The sequence below is a fragment of the Panulirus ornatus genome, chromosome 38 (assembly GCF_036320965.1).
Source record: "Panulirus ornatus isolate Po-2019 chromosome 38, ASM3632096v1, whole genome shotgun sequence".
Lineage (NCBI taxonomy): Eukaryota > Metazoa > Arthropoda > Malacostraca > Decapoda > Palinuridae > Panulirus > Panulirus ornatus.
Window position 1 is genome coordinate 9,940,444 of NC_092261.1, and position 17,011 is coordinate 9,957,454.

At 44.1% G+C, this 17,011-nt stretch overlaps 1 long non-coding RNA gene across 1 annotated transcript in view; it reads right to left on the reverse strand.

Annotated features, from left to right (window-relative positions):
• Window positions 1-5,501: 5,501 nt before the first annotated feature.
• The window catches only part of LOC139760972 (uncharacterized), a 281,220-nt gene continuing 269,710 nt past the window's right edge, over window positions 5,502-17,011 (reverse strand). Inside the window, exon 3 of the long non-coding RNA XR_011715443.1 lies at window positions 5,502-5,610. This is a non-coding gene — a long non-coding RNA (uncharacterized lncRNA). The remainder of the gene's footprint in view (window positions 5,611-17,011) is intronic.

Here is a 17,011-nt window from a genome sequence, read left to right on the forward strand (position 1 = left end):
ATCAAAATAATCCTGTACCGTAACCCCCTAAGAATGTACAGGTGTCAGCAATGAATCAGAAGGAATCCCCTCATCCAGAAAACCCAGAAAACTTAAAAAGAAAAAAGAAAAAAACCTACTTCTAACAAGGTACTCGTTTCTGTGATGTTGCTGAGCAAATGTGTGTGTTTTTTTTTTTGTGTTCGACAGCATTATTTCTCAGTGCTAAGAAACACTTAACAAAACCTAGGGCACGAAGAAGATCTACCGAGAAAACTGTAGAGTAATGGCATAATATGTTGTGCATCGTGGATGTGGCGACCAAGCGGTGGGTAAAAAAGTGAAGACGTGGACGCCACAAGTTCCAAGATGCTTGTGATGTGGATGAAAGGAAAATGGGGAAAGAGGAACCACGTCCCGAGTCATCCACTGCCGTCGTTAGAAAATGGGTGACTTCACTGCCCGTCTTAGTTAGAGAATGGGTGACTTCACTGCCCATCTTGGTTAGAAAATGGGTGACTTCACTGCCCATCTTGGTTAGAAAATGGGTGACTTCACTACCCATCTTGGTTAGAAAATGGGTAACTTCACTGCCCATCTTGGTTAGAAAATGGGTGACTTCACTGCCCATCTTGGTTGGTTCAGCCAGGCGAACTTCGAGGTGGCCTGAAGGAACTTCCACTTGCTCTGGAGGGCGGATGGCTCCTGAAGGTGAAGATTGATGATAGGGCTGTTTGTTGCCTCATATGCTGGAGGAGGGTGGGCCTTCTTGATGCCTGGAGGTACGGCGGCTTCCATGTGATCGGCGAAGAATCTAATGATGCTGGCCTGCAGTTTAATGACCTTGGACGAGGAGTTTGATGATGCTTGATGCGAAGTGCGTATCCTGGTGATGCTATGGGTGAGAGGTGTGTGTGTGTGTGTGTGTGTGTGTGTGTGTGTGTGTGTGTGTGTGTGCGTGAAGGTTTTGCTGTGGGTGAGATATGTGGTGGTGATGCTACGTGAGATGTGTGGTGATGATGACGTGGGTAAGAAGAGTGGTGGTCATGCCAGGTGAGATGGCATAGATTCTGAGTGTGAAATGTAACGATGATGTTGGGTTAAGAAGTGTGGTGGTGGTGCTGGCTAAGAGATGTAAAATCAAAATGGGCAAGAACAGTGTCGTTTAAGATGATGATAATGATGATGATGATGATGATGAGGCCGTTCACATAAGAGCATCAAAATACTGAAGACAAAGCTTCATCATCCGGGCCAAGGAGACTCCATGATCTCAGTTATGATGCTCAGTGAAGCTGCCTGGAAAGCTGGACTATGGTGCTGAATGAGAAGGCTTCAAAATGACGACAAGATCTTGAGGAAGCATCTCGGATTCTAAGGCCTTCTAAAATCAAACCATGCTGGTCACCGGCAGCGTTAACTGGTCATGGTAGAGCCTGTGTACGACTAGGGAGGAACTGGCTCTGATCCTCCTAGTCACTAGGATCATAAATGCCAGGCTCACTGTACCTAAGGATCGATTGTCTTGGCGCTCTGAACGCCAATCCCGGAATGACCAAAAGGGCGTTCTGGAATACTGGAAGTGATGCAGCAACTGCTAGGGAAGCAACTCTTCCATTGCCTGGAACAGACTGTGTGGTACTGGAAATGGGGTCAATAATGGAAATGAAGTAGATGGCGCTGTGCCCTCGGTGGAGGGAACGCTGTGATGAGGAAGTGGAGGCAGTGCTTAGGATGAAGCCCTTAATGGCGGCGTGCAGCGCGTGATGTTAGTGGAGGATCCTGTGATAATTGGACGGCATTTTTCTTGTAGTACAAAATGTAATGCCGGAGCTGTGGGGAGGGAGGGAGGGAGGGAGGGAGGGAGGGAGGGAGGGAGGAGGAGGAGGATCGAGACGTTCACACACACCATGCTCCTGACGGTGAGGTAGAGATAGAGGTTCTGATGCCACGGTGGATACTGCAGTGGAGCAGATCCTGCTTGGCCTTGGAATACTGAAGCAGGTCTAATGGGGATAGGATGGATCATGTGATGTGGTCGAAGAAAGAGAAGTGGTCGAAGGAGGAGGAGGAGGAGGAGGAGCTCATTAAACCAAGGTCGGGACTTGATCTAATGGTCCAGGAATGCCAGCAAGGTAGGAAGTTTTTCTTTCATTCTGGTGGCGGAGCCACTCACACGTGGCCAAGTCTGCGCTGAAGCTGAACAGCTTGTGAGGAGGGTGGCCAGATATGACCACAGTGGTGACGTGAAACTCGTAGCAGATGCTGTAACGTTGGTGTGAATCTTGAAGACGATACTGTGATATTGGGTGTGAAACTCAGAGCGGATACCGCGGTGTCGGTGTAAAATTGGATGACATACTTTCCAGTAGCGTTGGATGCTACGATCCATCTTGTGCTGCTAATCCTAAGAGTCGTCCTTTCTGGAGTATGAATCCTGATTCAAGGAGGATGGAACTCGTGGCGATGCTTCGGGCACAGCCCCCTCATCTTGCTCAGGTGAGACTGGTGTTGCTACTTATGCAAGTCGGTGCTTCTGAGTGGCACGTGTGGCGGCGATGATGCTGGAGCTCTTGATGAAAGGGGAGAGGCACGGAATGCTTGAATCCACCTTGCATTCCTCACACAGAGCGAGAAGATGTTCATGATAGCGCCGTGCACTTGTCCATTCCTCCTCGTGATGGGAGAATTATGTTGTCACATGTGGCCGAAAAACTGTAATGTTTCAGATGATGAGACGACCGGGACGTGACCTGGTGATACTGGGGACGTCAACTGGTGAGATTGGAGGACGTCAACTGGTGATACTGGGGACGTCAACTGGTGATACTGGGGACGTCAACTGGTGATAATGGGGACGTCAACTGGTGAGACTGGGGGACGTCAACTGGTGGTGGATGATCCAGGACATCACAACAATGCCGGGGTAGACACTCACAGGCTTGAAGACAGAGCAGACGATCTCCCTGGTGGAGGCTGACGCTCCGTTGGTGGGGGTTCAAGATGCTTGGAGCAGGATGGTGCTTGGTGTGTGTGTGTGTGTGTGTGTGTGTGTGTGTGTGTGTGTGTGTGTGTGTGTGTGTGTGTGTGTGTGTGTGTGTGTGTGTGGTAGATCAATCAGTGTATTCATAAATGTGTGTTCTATGGTGTCCACTATCGTTCATGCTGTGATCTTAAGACCAGACAGACCATTGTTTTCATGTGACCAACACCAGAGAACCTACCCAACATTACTTAAGACATCAATGCAACATGAAATAACTTCCAGATTTTCCAATCTCTCCATCCTCTTGCCACGGGGGCACCACTTGGCTCCCGGAAAGGAGCTGAGATGTGGTCGACTTACAATAAACATCAGCTCAGCCATCTAGAAAGTCTCTAGTAGAAAACATACCTCTACTGCCACACACCAGGTTACTAGTTATGTTAAAAGGAAAACATATGGAGGTTCGTAACAAAAAAAAAAAAAAGGTCTCTCGTTGCGAACAATCACACACTGTTATAAATGGATGCACGAATCTGAGGAGAAATGTTATAATATTAGTTTCAAGTAGTTAATCTGCTTGCAGGACGGATTTATCCAAGGTATGATGGCTCTGGTGGAAATTGGCCCTTAGAAACCATTTTTGAACTGTTTTGGTGATTGGCTCTGACGTCATGAACTACCCAACAGCAAATCACCCTACTGCCATTTGATGAAACAATGCCAAGCCACAATGCACATAAGAGGGGAAAATGTGTTGATTTTCTCGTTATTAAAGTGATGCTGTAGTCATACAATGGTGAGGCCATGCCACGAAATGAGGATTGATCTGCACTTTTGTGACTCGGGTTATTTTAGTGAGACTGTTAACAAACGAGATTTGACAAACCTTGAAGACAATAAAAAGTTATGAACACAATGGCAGTAGGGGGGAACACCCAGACGTATCATCATGTGGAGATAAGAGAGGAATCAATACAGATAAGAAAGAGGAAACTAAGAATCATTTCTACGAAAAATGATCTAGACTGATAACTTCACAAGATCACAGATTTATTTTGAGTACTAACCCGAAGCATTATGATGTGGGCCCAGAAAATTTCCTCTGTAGTTCAAAGGTGTCATAATCTAATGACGTGTGACAATCCCGGTAACACCAGACTGATACAGTACTGTATCTGGGCTGGTGACACCAGACTGATACAGTACTGTATCTGGGCTGGTGACACCAGACTGATACAGTACTGTACCTGGACTGGTGACACCAGACTGATACAGCACTGTACCTGGACTGGCTACACCAGACTGATACAGTACTGTATCTAGACTGGCTACACCAGACTGATACAGTACTGTACCTGGACTGGTAACAAAAGACTAATACAAAACTATTTCTGGGCTCACTTTCATTCAAGGTATTGTGTATATATACTAAACTCCAATTAGTCTAAATGGTTCGCTTCCCCGAATCTTTTATATAAGCTCTTGAGGGTTGAAAAGAGCCAAGAAGGGAAGCGAGGAAACAAAGGAATGAGGAGGAGGAGGAGGAGAAGAAGAGTTAAGAAGACCCCCATGTATTTATTCCCAGTTTTATCTACAGATTACACACACTCAGTGACTAAAGGGTGGAGAGATTACCAAAATCCCTCTTTGTTTCCCATGGTAAGAAAAGAAAGAAGAGAAAAAAAAAATACATACCAATCATCCATTCCATTCAATATTTACGTGAATGGCTTATTGACTGTCCATATCCTCAGGCTCTTCCTTTCCACCAGAACCATCAAAACATTTAGCGTGGATTTGTGTGTGTGTGTGTGTGTGTGTGTGTGTGTGTGTGTGTGTGTGTGTGTGTGTGTGTGTGTGTAAGTGTGTGTTGGTTGTTATTTTTTTTCTTCTTGATTAGTTTTAAGCAGGCAGTGTCCCAACTTTAGAATTATAATGTTCTTAATACCAGAGACTTGTTCAAGTTGGCACCTTGTGGCACCGTGGGTGCGGGAGCCAACTTACTCTGGATCAGTGCCTTATGATTCCAATGGGACTTCGTTTCATTTGCAATTCATGAGCAATTGATCAGGCAAAGGGATTATCTTAATGGATGACCAAGCTGTTTGAATCTTCAGAAGAGAGCCTCATACCCTATATATATATATATATATATATATATATATATATATAGTCTCTTTTGTTTATCTTATCAATACTCATTTCTTTATATCTACGTACAAAATCCTTTCACAAATGACTTGGGTGTGCACGAGAGAAATCACAAGCACCAAGGCAAGTCGAGTACTGTGATCCTCCATCGAACACCAAAAAAAAAAAGAGAGAAAGAGAGAGAGAGGCTCTCTCTACCTCAAGCTTCAAGGCAGCTGTGGTCATGACACAACACGTTCGCCCATACAGCAGACACATCGTCAGCAAGCCAGCGTCAGAGACAAGGAGGAATCAGAACAGAAAATATTATAGTTGCAGGAGACAAAAAAAAAAAAAAGGAAAACGTTCATGACAGACATATAGGTATGTATATGTATATATATGGATATATATATATATAATTCTCAATTCGTTGCATGATATTATGGCGTGCTTTTTTTGTTTTGTTTTGGATATACCTTCTAATTCTGGGTCGATGTAGGCGACAGCAGATTCTGAAATATCCCAAAGTTAAGAGTTTTAATACCTTGCTGTGGTGGCTGGAAAGGAACAGACAATAGATGCTGATTAAGAACAGTACAGACATGCATATCACAGGTCATCACCATCCTAGGGAAGAGGAGGTGGATCAATGGCAATAGCGTATGACGTGTACATCCCAGATGGTATCAGGGCAATTACAGATGAGGGGGAATCACCGCAGATCACAGCGGTGGCCACCAAGGGCAACTGAAGAAAATGGGACGAGGAATCACCACAGATCACAGTGGTGGCCACCAAGGGCAAATAAAGAAAATGGGACGAGGAATCACCACAGATCACAGTGGTAGCCACCAAGGGCAAATAAAGAAAATGGGACGAGGAATCACCACAGATCACAGTGGTAGCCACCAAGGGCAAATAAAGAAAATGGGACGAGGAATCACCACAGATCACAGTGGTGGCCACCAAGGGCAAATAAAGAAAATGGGACGAGGAATCACCACAGATCACAGTGGTAGCCACCGAGGGCAAATAAAGAAAATGGGACGAGGAATCACCACAGATCACAGTGGTGGCCACCAAGGGCAAATAAAGAAAATGGGACGAGCTAAACCCCCCCCCCCCCCACCCTCCTCTAATGTTACCAATGGAGATGGTTCATTACTCTTATGATCCCTTAAGGACGACGCTACGGCTCTTGGGGCACGGCAGCACGACCCTTAAGGGCAATCAGGCACGACGATGACCGTGACCTTTGGCATGAGCCTGGATTAGAACCAGGGGTCAGAGGTCAATCATACCCCACCACACACGGGGGGTCTGCATGCCTGTTGTGCCCTACGAATGAAACAAGTATTGACGAAGCGTTGATCTGACGGGTTCGTGTATCAGATTACAACTCTCTCTCTCTCTCTCTCTCTCTCTCTCTCTCTCTCTCTCTCTCTCTCTCTCTCTCTCTCTCTCTCTCATCATCACCACCACCACAGCAGCAGCAGCAGTATACCATCTGTGAGGGATGAGTCTGGCTGCCACGGCAGTAGTAGTGGTAATAGAGAGAGAGAGAGAGAGAGAGAGAGAGAGAGAGAGAGAGAGAGAGAGAGAGAGAGAGAGAGAGAGAGAGAGAGAGAGAGAGAGAGAGAGAGAGAACTACCATTCAATATCAACTGAAAGGCAAGCTAAAAATAAAAGAATATGCGACTAAATGCATCTGGAGTAACACAAACGAAACGGAAAAAGACAACAATGACAGAAGATGGGAAGAGGGAAAAACAATGATAGAAGATGGGAAGAGGAAAAATGATAAAAACAAAAACAGAAGATGGGGACAAATTATGATAAAGTTGATGATGATGATGATAATGAAAGTGATCAAAAGTTACGACACCTTCAACCGAGGCAGTCATTATAACGGATGCTGTGTTCGTACACTACGTTCTAAAGTCATACCGCATAATGACCATCATAATTCAGTCTGCTCTAATTATATAATCATTACTATCATTCGTATCATTCGAGTCATATCAACCCTGGGACTCTTTCTCCACGTGGGGGGGGGGGGGGGGGGGCGCTGCGACTCTTTCTCCATGGTGGGGGCCGTCCGACCTCCAATTTCGAAGCTGCGCTGGAATCAGCAGCAGGGAAAGGATGGACTCCTCTGAGGAAGGATTTCCAAGAGATTCGTAGATCGTCGACACAACCTTGTCGAATGTGACTTTTCACTCGCCACGTAACCACAAGCAGGCGGACTTACGGTAACGAGCATGTATGTATGTAAGTACGTATGCATATATGTTTCTTTTTTCTTTCAAACTATTCGCCATTTCCCGCATTAGCGAGGTAGCGTTTAGAACAGAGGACTGGGCCTTTGAGGGAATATCCTCACCTGGCCCCCTTCTCTGTTCCTTCTTTTGGAAAATTAAAAAAAAACGAGAGGGGAGGATTTCCAGCCCCCCGCTCCCTCTCCTTTTAGTCGCCTTCAACGACACGCAGGGAATACGTGGGAAGTATTCTTTCTCCCCTATCCCCAGGGATAGGGGATGCATATATATATATATATATATATATATATATATATATATATATATATATATATATATATATATATATAGCAAGATATTAAGCCCAATAATAACAATAATCCAGAAAGACGTAAAACACCCGACACACACACACACACACACAAACTTGGGCCAACTAATAACAAGATGCTCAAACTTGTGTAATGCGAGGGGCGTCGCTATCCCACGGTAACGAGGCGATGTTGCATGGAAATAGAGGCAGAGGCGGACACGGCGGCAGTTCGTATGTATATCAGTCATGGCCACGAGGAGACTTTTACAAGTCTGTGTGTGTGTATATATATATATATATATATATATATATATATATATATATATATATATATATATATATATATATATATATATATCATATTACCAGAAATAAGTCATCGTGTCAACTTTCCCATTTTTTACTCTCTCTCTCTCTCTCTCTCTCTCTCTCTCTCTCTCTCTGTTGCTATCGAGTGGCCAATTTTTTCCTCTTCCTCTCTGCCTCATCCACACGTGAGCCAGCAGGAGACAGTCTGTCTCCTTGATAAATCAATTTGATCTTTATCTCTGGCGACGGATTTGCCCCGTGTGTGTGTGTGTGTGTGTGTGTGTGTGTGTGTGTGTGTGTGTGTGTGTGTGTGTGTGTGTGTGTGTGTGCCAGCTCTACGGGAGGATATAAATAGGTCAGAGCATAACAACAACAACAACAACAACAACAACAATAATAAGTTCGAAGCCCTTCCTTTATTTCTCGGAGGGTAAGAGGGAAAATGTGGGAGGGAGACAGAAATGAGTATTTATTAAAGTTTGTTTGTACCACTTCAATGAGGGGGAGAGGGAAAAAAAAAAACATAAAGTGGGTCAAAGTAGGAATAGAAGGGAAGTGAGATATATAAATGTGGCGAGATGATCTCATAAGGGCCAGAGAACACGAAGGAGGCGACGATTTGAGACAATGTAAACCAGCGGTGTTCCGTACGCGGCCACCATGTGCCCCTCACATCTCTCTCTCTCTCTCTCTCTCTCTCTCTCTCTCTCTCTCTCTCTCTCTCTCTCTCTCTCTCCTGCGACCAGAAAGAGGTGAGTGAGGAGGGGGAAAACACTCTGTAACTGAGAGACTGGAAATACAGGGAGCAAACGTAATCTGATCATCGACCTATGGCGTATATAAAGTGCCAATATGTAATGTAATTCTTATATGTACGAAGATCCCCCCTTATCGTATACTGACCACATATTCTTACGAAGTCTTTTTGCGACCCGATCAAGACTCTCTGTTACCCAAGGTGACACTCACTCTGTTATTCAAGTGAACATCATCAGTGTGGTGTGTGGCAAGAAGGGACACCACTAATTGATGGTGTGCACAAGTACGTGTTGATGGTGTGCACAGGTACGTGTTGGCATAACCGGCAGACGTCACACTTGCATCCGTGCGTTTGGAATAATAATAATAATAATAATAATAATAATAATAATAATAATAATAATAATAACAATAATAATGATTTCAAGGCTTTCATTAGTTGAGGCGAGGGCGTACGATATTAATCCTAGGAAGTCGACTGGAGAATGGAAGCCCACAGACATCCAAGGAGGATATGAAACCTGACCAGAAGCCTCTGGTGTACCTAAATGCACACTGTAACTCAATAACTGTGGGTGGAATGACTGGAATAACAGACACTACAAAGAGAAGATTGGCAAAACTAACAGGAGGTGCAGCGTTGTAGATGTATATATACATATACACACAAGAATGTATATGATGTTTATGGACTGAATATATAATATTTGCATCGTCATTACCTATCTTTTATCTCTGGCATGAGTCACTTTATACCTGCTCACAGCATAGCGCTAATTACAAGCGTAAATCACCATTACGAAATGGAACTATTTGCTGTGTGTGTGGGGGGGGGGGGTTGGTTTTGAATGGGATGCCTCTGCCAGATCACGAAATGGTTCAGGGAACCTATATAACTTCCCTGCTGCAGATCTGGCATAAAGGAGGAGCAAAGCGAAAGTTGCGCACGGAAATGAGAGGCTGGGAAGCACTGCCGCAGTCTATATCCAGATGACTCGAAGGGGCGGAACGATTTTCGAAATCGTGTATTCAGATGGGCGAGCGAGACGTGGGTACAACGCGCTGGCAACATTCCGGGAGACTATGAAATGATGTATGGGCTGAGGAGGAGGAGGAGGAGGAGGACAAGGAGAGGAAATGGTATGGAGGAATGAAGACGTGCAAATGGCAATTAAAGAGAACTACGAGGCGTCGTAATTCACCATGAGATGAACCTTCGTCATCTCTCAGGCAGCGGAGAAGCACCGAGGAGCTCTGTCAGGGGGAGGAAGAGCGGGAAAACAAAAGGGGGGGAGTGGGTGAGTACTCCAGGGTAAACCCGTGAAACCTGATTAGTATATGTCTATCTATCTTCTACTGAGTGTTATACGAAGGCTGGAAAGAGATCCGAAGCAGACGAAGAGATATCGATGGAGAATACAACAGTGAAGGAATATCTTGCAAACTAATGAAATGTTAAGAGAGTCAAGTGAGGCCAATACATCCAATGTGGGTCAAGGCGAAGGAAGAAATGAAATCAAAAACATATATGAACCAGTTAATAATCATGGAATTACGACACTGGATCGAGCCAAGCGACTGGGAAGGCAATGGGGGAGAAAGGAGCAACAAATTACCTATAAGTAATTCAAAATAAATTACTTGATAGAGGGTGATAGTAAGAAAAAGGGGGGTACTGGGGTCAGAACATCATCCAGGTATAGTGGCTTGCGTTGCAACGCTCCTCCCTATCCCTCTCCACACACACACACACACACACACACACACACGTGCAGTCAATAGGCCGAACCACGCCATACTGAGGCGGTCGGAGGAAACCATAGAAAGGTCGGCAGGGGGCCTGGTTGAGGATACGGAGGCTCTGGTTTCGATGTATTTATACATGGATGCAGGACGGCAGTGGCATTGAGGGGAAATGAAGACATTTCTTCGTCTGTTCCCGGTGGTACCTCCTTAACGCAGCAAATGGCGGATATATATATATATATATATATATATATATATATATATATATATATATATATATATATATATATATATATATATATATATATATATATATTTATATATATATATAAAGACTAAGTAAATTAAGAAGCCACTCAGGCAACTGTCGGGAAATCGTTTCGTGTAAGACAGATGTTGGATAAAAGACGGCAAGACTAACTCCTCTTAACTCTTGAGAGTAAAACACAGGGGGAACTTTTCTGAGAGATGGCGTCTCACATTTCTTGAATTCTTCCCTCGGCTGTGGACGGGCTCACGCGTCATTACTGGTAAAACTAGCGGTCTTCTGCGAGGTGGCCGGTGTCTGTGAAGGGGGGGGGGGGTCTTCTGTGAGAGGCCGGTGTCTGTGAGTCGGGTCTTCTGTGAGTGGCCGGTGTCTGTGAGGGGTCTTCTGTGAAAGGCCGGTGTCTGTGAATGGGTCTTCTGTGAGGAGCTGGTGTTTGTGGGGGTCTTCTGTGAGAGGCCGGTGTCTGTGAGTGGGTCTTCTGTGAGGAGCTGGTGTCTGTGAGTGGGTCTTCTGTGAGGAGCTGGTGTCTGTGAGTGGGTCTCCTGTGAGGGGCCGGTGTCTATCAAGGGTCTTCTCTGAGGGGCCCGTGTCAGTGAGGGGCCGGTGAAGTTATTTCTGTTCCATGAACCTAGATTGATCACCAGATCTGCCTAGTTCTCTGGCCATTAAGAGAGAGAGATAAAGAAATTTTCTAAATCCTATTTAAGGATCTGTGTGTGTGTGTGTGTGTGTGTGTGTGTGTGTGTGTGTGTGTGTGTGTGTGTGTGTGTGTGTGTTGGCCAACGTAATTCTGGAGCTGCGTCTATTTTCAAATTCTGTATTTACGAATATAAAGATAAAGAGTTGTTAAAGGAGTAGGAGGATGATAATATTTCCCCAGAATGAATTCTTCTTCGACGTCCATGAATATTCCAAGCACACGCTGCTGTCGCTACACGGTAAAACAAATAAAGAAAGAAAACTATTCGAGGTAAGCAAAGACAAAAAATGAATCACGTGCAATTTTTTCCGGTTATATAATTTCTATTGGATTACCTTCGTTAGCTGCGACGGAGATGCTAAAACACCGAGGGCGAAAATGCAAAGAATTCCCACTGGACTAATTTGGCATGACAACATTCTAGAAAATATTCAATATAATGGCATTATCAGAACTTTGCTTTATATGACAACATTTTAAAAAATATTCAATGTAATGGCATTATCAGAACTTTGCTTTATATGGCAACATTTTAGAAAATATTCAATATAATGGCATTATCAGAACTTAGGTTTATATGGCAACATTTTCGAAAATATTCAATATAATGGCATTATCAGAACTTAGGTTTATATGGCAATATTTTAGAAAATATTCAATGTAATGGCATTATCAGAACTTAGGTTTATATGTCATATATACATATTGCAAGGACGATGGAAGAAAATGCCTGCCAAAACGTAACAGTGTTCACCGGAGAACGTGAAGTTCAACAACAAATACAACTGGGAGGAAAATGAACTCATGTAGCGATCTATGAGAGTCCTCTTAACTTAAGCTTATGGAAAAGAGGATGAACTCTCTACTTTCCGCCACACTGTAAATCTACAGGAATCCCTTCAGTCCTGTGTAAGCCTTCGAGTGATACTGTGCAATGAATGGCATTGGGGCGCTCGCTTTCCAGTGGGGTATCGAATCCCACAAAGTGTTCGAGATAGAGGCTACAAAACCTTCCTTTCTTCTTTCCTTATGTTTTTTTTTTTTTCCTACTTCACTAGCATCATACGTAACTTGGTTATAGAGTATGACTAGTTCTTCTGGTCTTGGAAAAGTAGTTACTGGGGGAAAAAAAAAATAAAATAGATATTCAGGAATGGTATGGAAACAACAAAAGTTATCATTATTTTTTTCTTTTCCGTTTGCTTAAGAAAATTCTTCTGCGCTGAGAAAATAAAGATGAAAAGCTCTGTATTTGATTTAGCACAGCTCCCAATTCTCTTGACATTCTATTCTATTATTCTATAAGCTTTGAAAACAACAGTATTACAAAAAAAAAAAAAAGAACCAATTCGGAATTTCTTCCACGATCATAATCATTTATCTTAATTTCTGATAAAAAAAAAAACTTTAAACTTTCTCAAGCGTTGCTGAAAAATCCCAATGGTTAACGTAGAATTTCCTTCCAACTTACGCGCGCGAAATACGGCATCGCGTCTCATCGCTCGAGTTTGGGCGTCATATCTTCTTCCCTGGGCAACTTCAGCTTATGAATATTATGATTAATACTCGTGTACGGAGAGCAAAACCCCCGTCAGACCCCGAGGATGAGATGAGATTAAGACTCAAAAAAAAAAAAAAAAGAGAGAAACGGGGGAGATAAGTGTTTAAAACTTCCTCCATATAGCAAGTCTAATTTATAACGCGATTACATATATAATGGACCAGTTCTATATTTTCCAGATATAGTTCTACGAGTCTATCTTGCTTTCTTTCGTCTTATATAATTTTTCCTGGCGTCTGATTCGTAAAACTTTCTTTTAACTCCTCTGCTTCCTGTGTTATCGCATATGAGGCGCCCGGTGGGTAGTAAACCACGAAGAGAGGTCTGTGGTACGTGGTTGTGAGTAGGGGACGAGCTGTGGTTCTTCGTGGTACGTGGTTTGTGAGTATGTGCGAGGGGCGGTAGGAGCTGTGGTCTCCGTGTATTACACAGATAAGAGGTAGAGAATGTGATGTGAGCGAGGGAGGACATTTCTTCGTCTGTGCCTGGCGGGCGCTATATCTCGTTAACGCAAGGACGGGAAACAAGCGTGAAGATCAGAAATATGAAATACACACATCAGAGGCAACACTTCCCAGACAAAAACGAGTCGCGCCTTCCCAGCTCACGCTGCGGACGTCACCCATCCCTACTACACACAACAAACACCGTTTCAACATACCCCAAGACCCTTTATACCCACGTGGCAACTACCACAATGAAGACAACGAACGCTTGCTTCTCCATTTCCCCGAAGTCTCCGCACAAAGACGCGCACACACACACACACACAACATCAGGAGACTTATACAGTAGCGACCGGTGGACGTGGCCGACTTCCTGGTCGCTGCAAAGGACTCATATAAAGAAGAAACGGACTCCTAGGGAAGAATGTAATCGAGCATGCGTGTGTGTGTGTGTGTGTGTGTGTGTGTGTGTGTGTGTGTGTGTGTGGACACCACTATCATTTATCAAATCCTTCAGTTATTTCACATACCGTTCCCCCCCTAGAGCCAAAGGGTGATAGCCACTGCTTCACTTCAAACGAAGAAAGAGGACTGACTCCTACCTTCCATGAATCTGCAAAGTGACACCGCTACTCCACCCAGCTATCTATGAAGACACCTGGTAGTCTTTTGTCCCCCATCGCTCTCCTGGATGGCGTGTGATCCTCTTATCTTCACAATATACACTATACAAACTCCTCTGAGAGCGCTCAGACTGAGTTGAACATGTTAACCCTTCATCAAACATCAAAGCTTTATATTTTTCTCCCCCTAACAACTGACGTGTGTTTTTTTTTCCAACTTTTCTCTTTGTACACTTACAGAGCCCAGATTCCCGTTCAATATCCTGTACGTCTGTCGTTCATCCCAATTAGTAAAGGGTCGTCTGCATACAGCAGCAAAGGTCCTGTCTTACTCTGCCTTTCAGTGACTTCGAGTTTCAACCTTTTACTTAAAAGGACTTGTCTTGAACTTTGTTCTAATTCCGTCTATTTCCTTGCGCCGCCTAGAACTTTCCCTTTTGAGGGTATCAATTAGACATTTCCCCACTAAATGGAAAAATGGGTATTTTTTTTTTTTTTGCTAAATCCCTTTGGTACCACCATTCACGTATTTCATTCTCCAACCAACCACAACAACTCGATTGAACAGGCCACATCTCTGTCCTGTCTTAACCACCATCCTTACCAAAATCCTGAACGTAAATGAATTTACTCATTTGAAGGGCCAAGTATGCGAGGTACTGAACATTCTTCGGTAGGCACATGTCGATACAAACCTTTCCATGAATCGTTACCTCCGCTTTAGTAAGAACACCTACGCAATTATTCATTACAATAAGGACTATGTTATTAAAGTTCCCAGTTGTACCTCGATCCCGTATCTTTTTTTTTTTTTCTTCTTTCCTCCTCTGCTTTTCTTCACAAACACCTAACAACCAAAACCGGTCAGACTCGTTGCGTATTCCTAGTACACGATGAACTGTACCTTCAAGTCCTTCAATAAGATTGGCACCATGACAAAAAAATAGTGACGAAGGTTTTAATCTCTCTCTCTCTCTCTCTCTCTCTCTCTCTCTCTCTCTCTCTCTCTCTCTCCAAGGAGGATTCAAACTTGTATCCAAAAGAACACCATAACCTCTAACCTCTCTGTCACCCTCATCTTCCAGTCACGTTCCTCCCGTTTTGCTTTCTGATCTCTGTATAATCCCATTACATCTATACATATACCTTTATCGAGCTACAGTGTTAACGAGTTGGATCTTCCTATTTTCTCCCTGCGTACGTAATCTTCACATTTCGTGCGTGTGGAAGTGAAACTTACACACTCCCTCCGGAGGAGCGAAAAACCTTCTTTGTCTCAGTATACTCGTTATAATCCTCACAAAGCAGGAACCCTTCCTGTTGCCCTGACTCTAAAACTAACAAGATTATCCAAGACCCACTGTTGTTATACCATCCGCCTCCTCCTGATTCCCACTCTCTCCTATGGCTAGATGTTTTTTTTTTTCTTTCTACACAGATCACTTTCTTAGAATTGTTCTTTTCATTCACGAAAAAAAAAGTACTTTGCACAGATGTGTTTATTTCCTCACATACCTGAACAGTCATGTGTCATCCCTCGTTGGGAAGCCTTGGCGTCATATCCCTCCACTTCCTCACGTCTGATCATATCAAGAGATTTTTTTGAAGTATTTATTTATCATCTGTGAACTTTAGGTTTGGCCAGCAATGCCTCTTGACAACATCGCGTGCTGTCCCGCCTCTCGTGCTCGCTTCCTCCAACACCCGCCGCAGTTCCCTCCCGTTTTTCTCATTCTCCACTTGATGTCTCATTTCGTCACATCTTACTTCACCGTTCACTCTCCCGGGCCTTCTAAACCTTCGCTCTTCTGTAACTCACTCGCCATCTCAGCACACGCTCTTCCAACTAGCCCCTCCCCCCCCTTTTTTTTCCTACATTTTCTCTTCCTCCTCCTTCTTATTCCTGATTCTCCTTTCCCTCACCTCTGCCTCTGCCCATCTCACCTTATGGTGGTCCCCAACCTCCACTCCTCCCCTTCCTGACTTCTCAATGTCCTTCCTACGTCTCCCGCGGCCTTCCTTACTCTCATCCCGACTACATACCTCCTCATCCAACTACATCCACACCTCCTCTACTCCCGCATCCCCTCATCTGTCTCTTTCACATTTCAGTGCAGCTTTTCGACCTGAAATTCCTTCCGGTTCTTCTCACCTCCTATCTTCCTGAGAAGTCTTCTGGTATGAAAGCTAACTTTCTTTATAACTCCTTCCTCTCCACTTGACCTCCTCCTCCTCTGATGATGATTGCTCGCTTTGCTCTCTCTCTTTCTTTCTTTCCTCTTGACTGTCTGTCTTCCAGTCTTCAAAGAGACCATCAAGGCAAAATGAGTCTTCCCGGCCATCAGCTGTCAGTATAGTACTTCATTTACAAGCCAAGTGATGGTCGAGGTTTACCTGGTTCGTAATCAATTGCTCGTCTTCCGTGTAAGAGGCACTTCATCTCTCTTTGAAGACGCACAAACGCTCTGGGGTGAAGACACGCCGCTCTTATGGAACTCTCGCTGGGGTCGTCGCATTCCTAATAGAAACTGATCAACCCTTTCGAAAAATTTGTCACGCAAAGGACCCGGGTTCGAGTCCTTGCTATTGGAGGGCATTATGTGATATACACACACACACACATATATATATATATATATATATAGGAAGGGATCACAACTTTTGCGCGTGATCAAGCACATCCCTTTGAGTCCACGGGGAAAATGAAACACGTTAAGTTCCCAAGTGCACTTTCGTGTCTTAGTCGCATCATCAGGGGAGATACAAGAAAGAAATACAAGTCAGCTTGACATACAACGAAGAGACGTAGCTAGGACGCCATTTGGTAAACAAGTGACTTGTTTACCTTGTGACGACACTCGGGGTATTAGCAAAATCTTGCGTGAAGATGGGAGGCGTCCTGAAATCCTATGTTCACACTAGTGTAATCG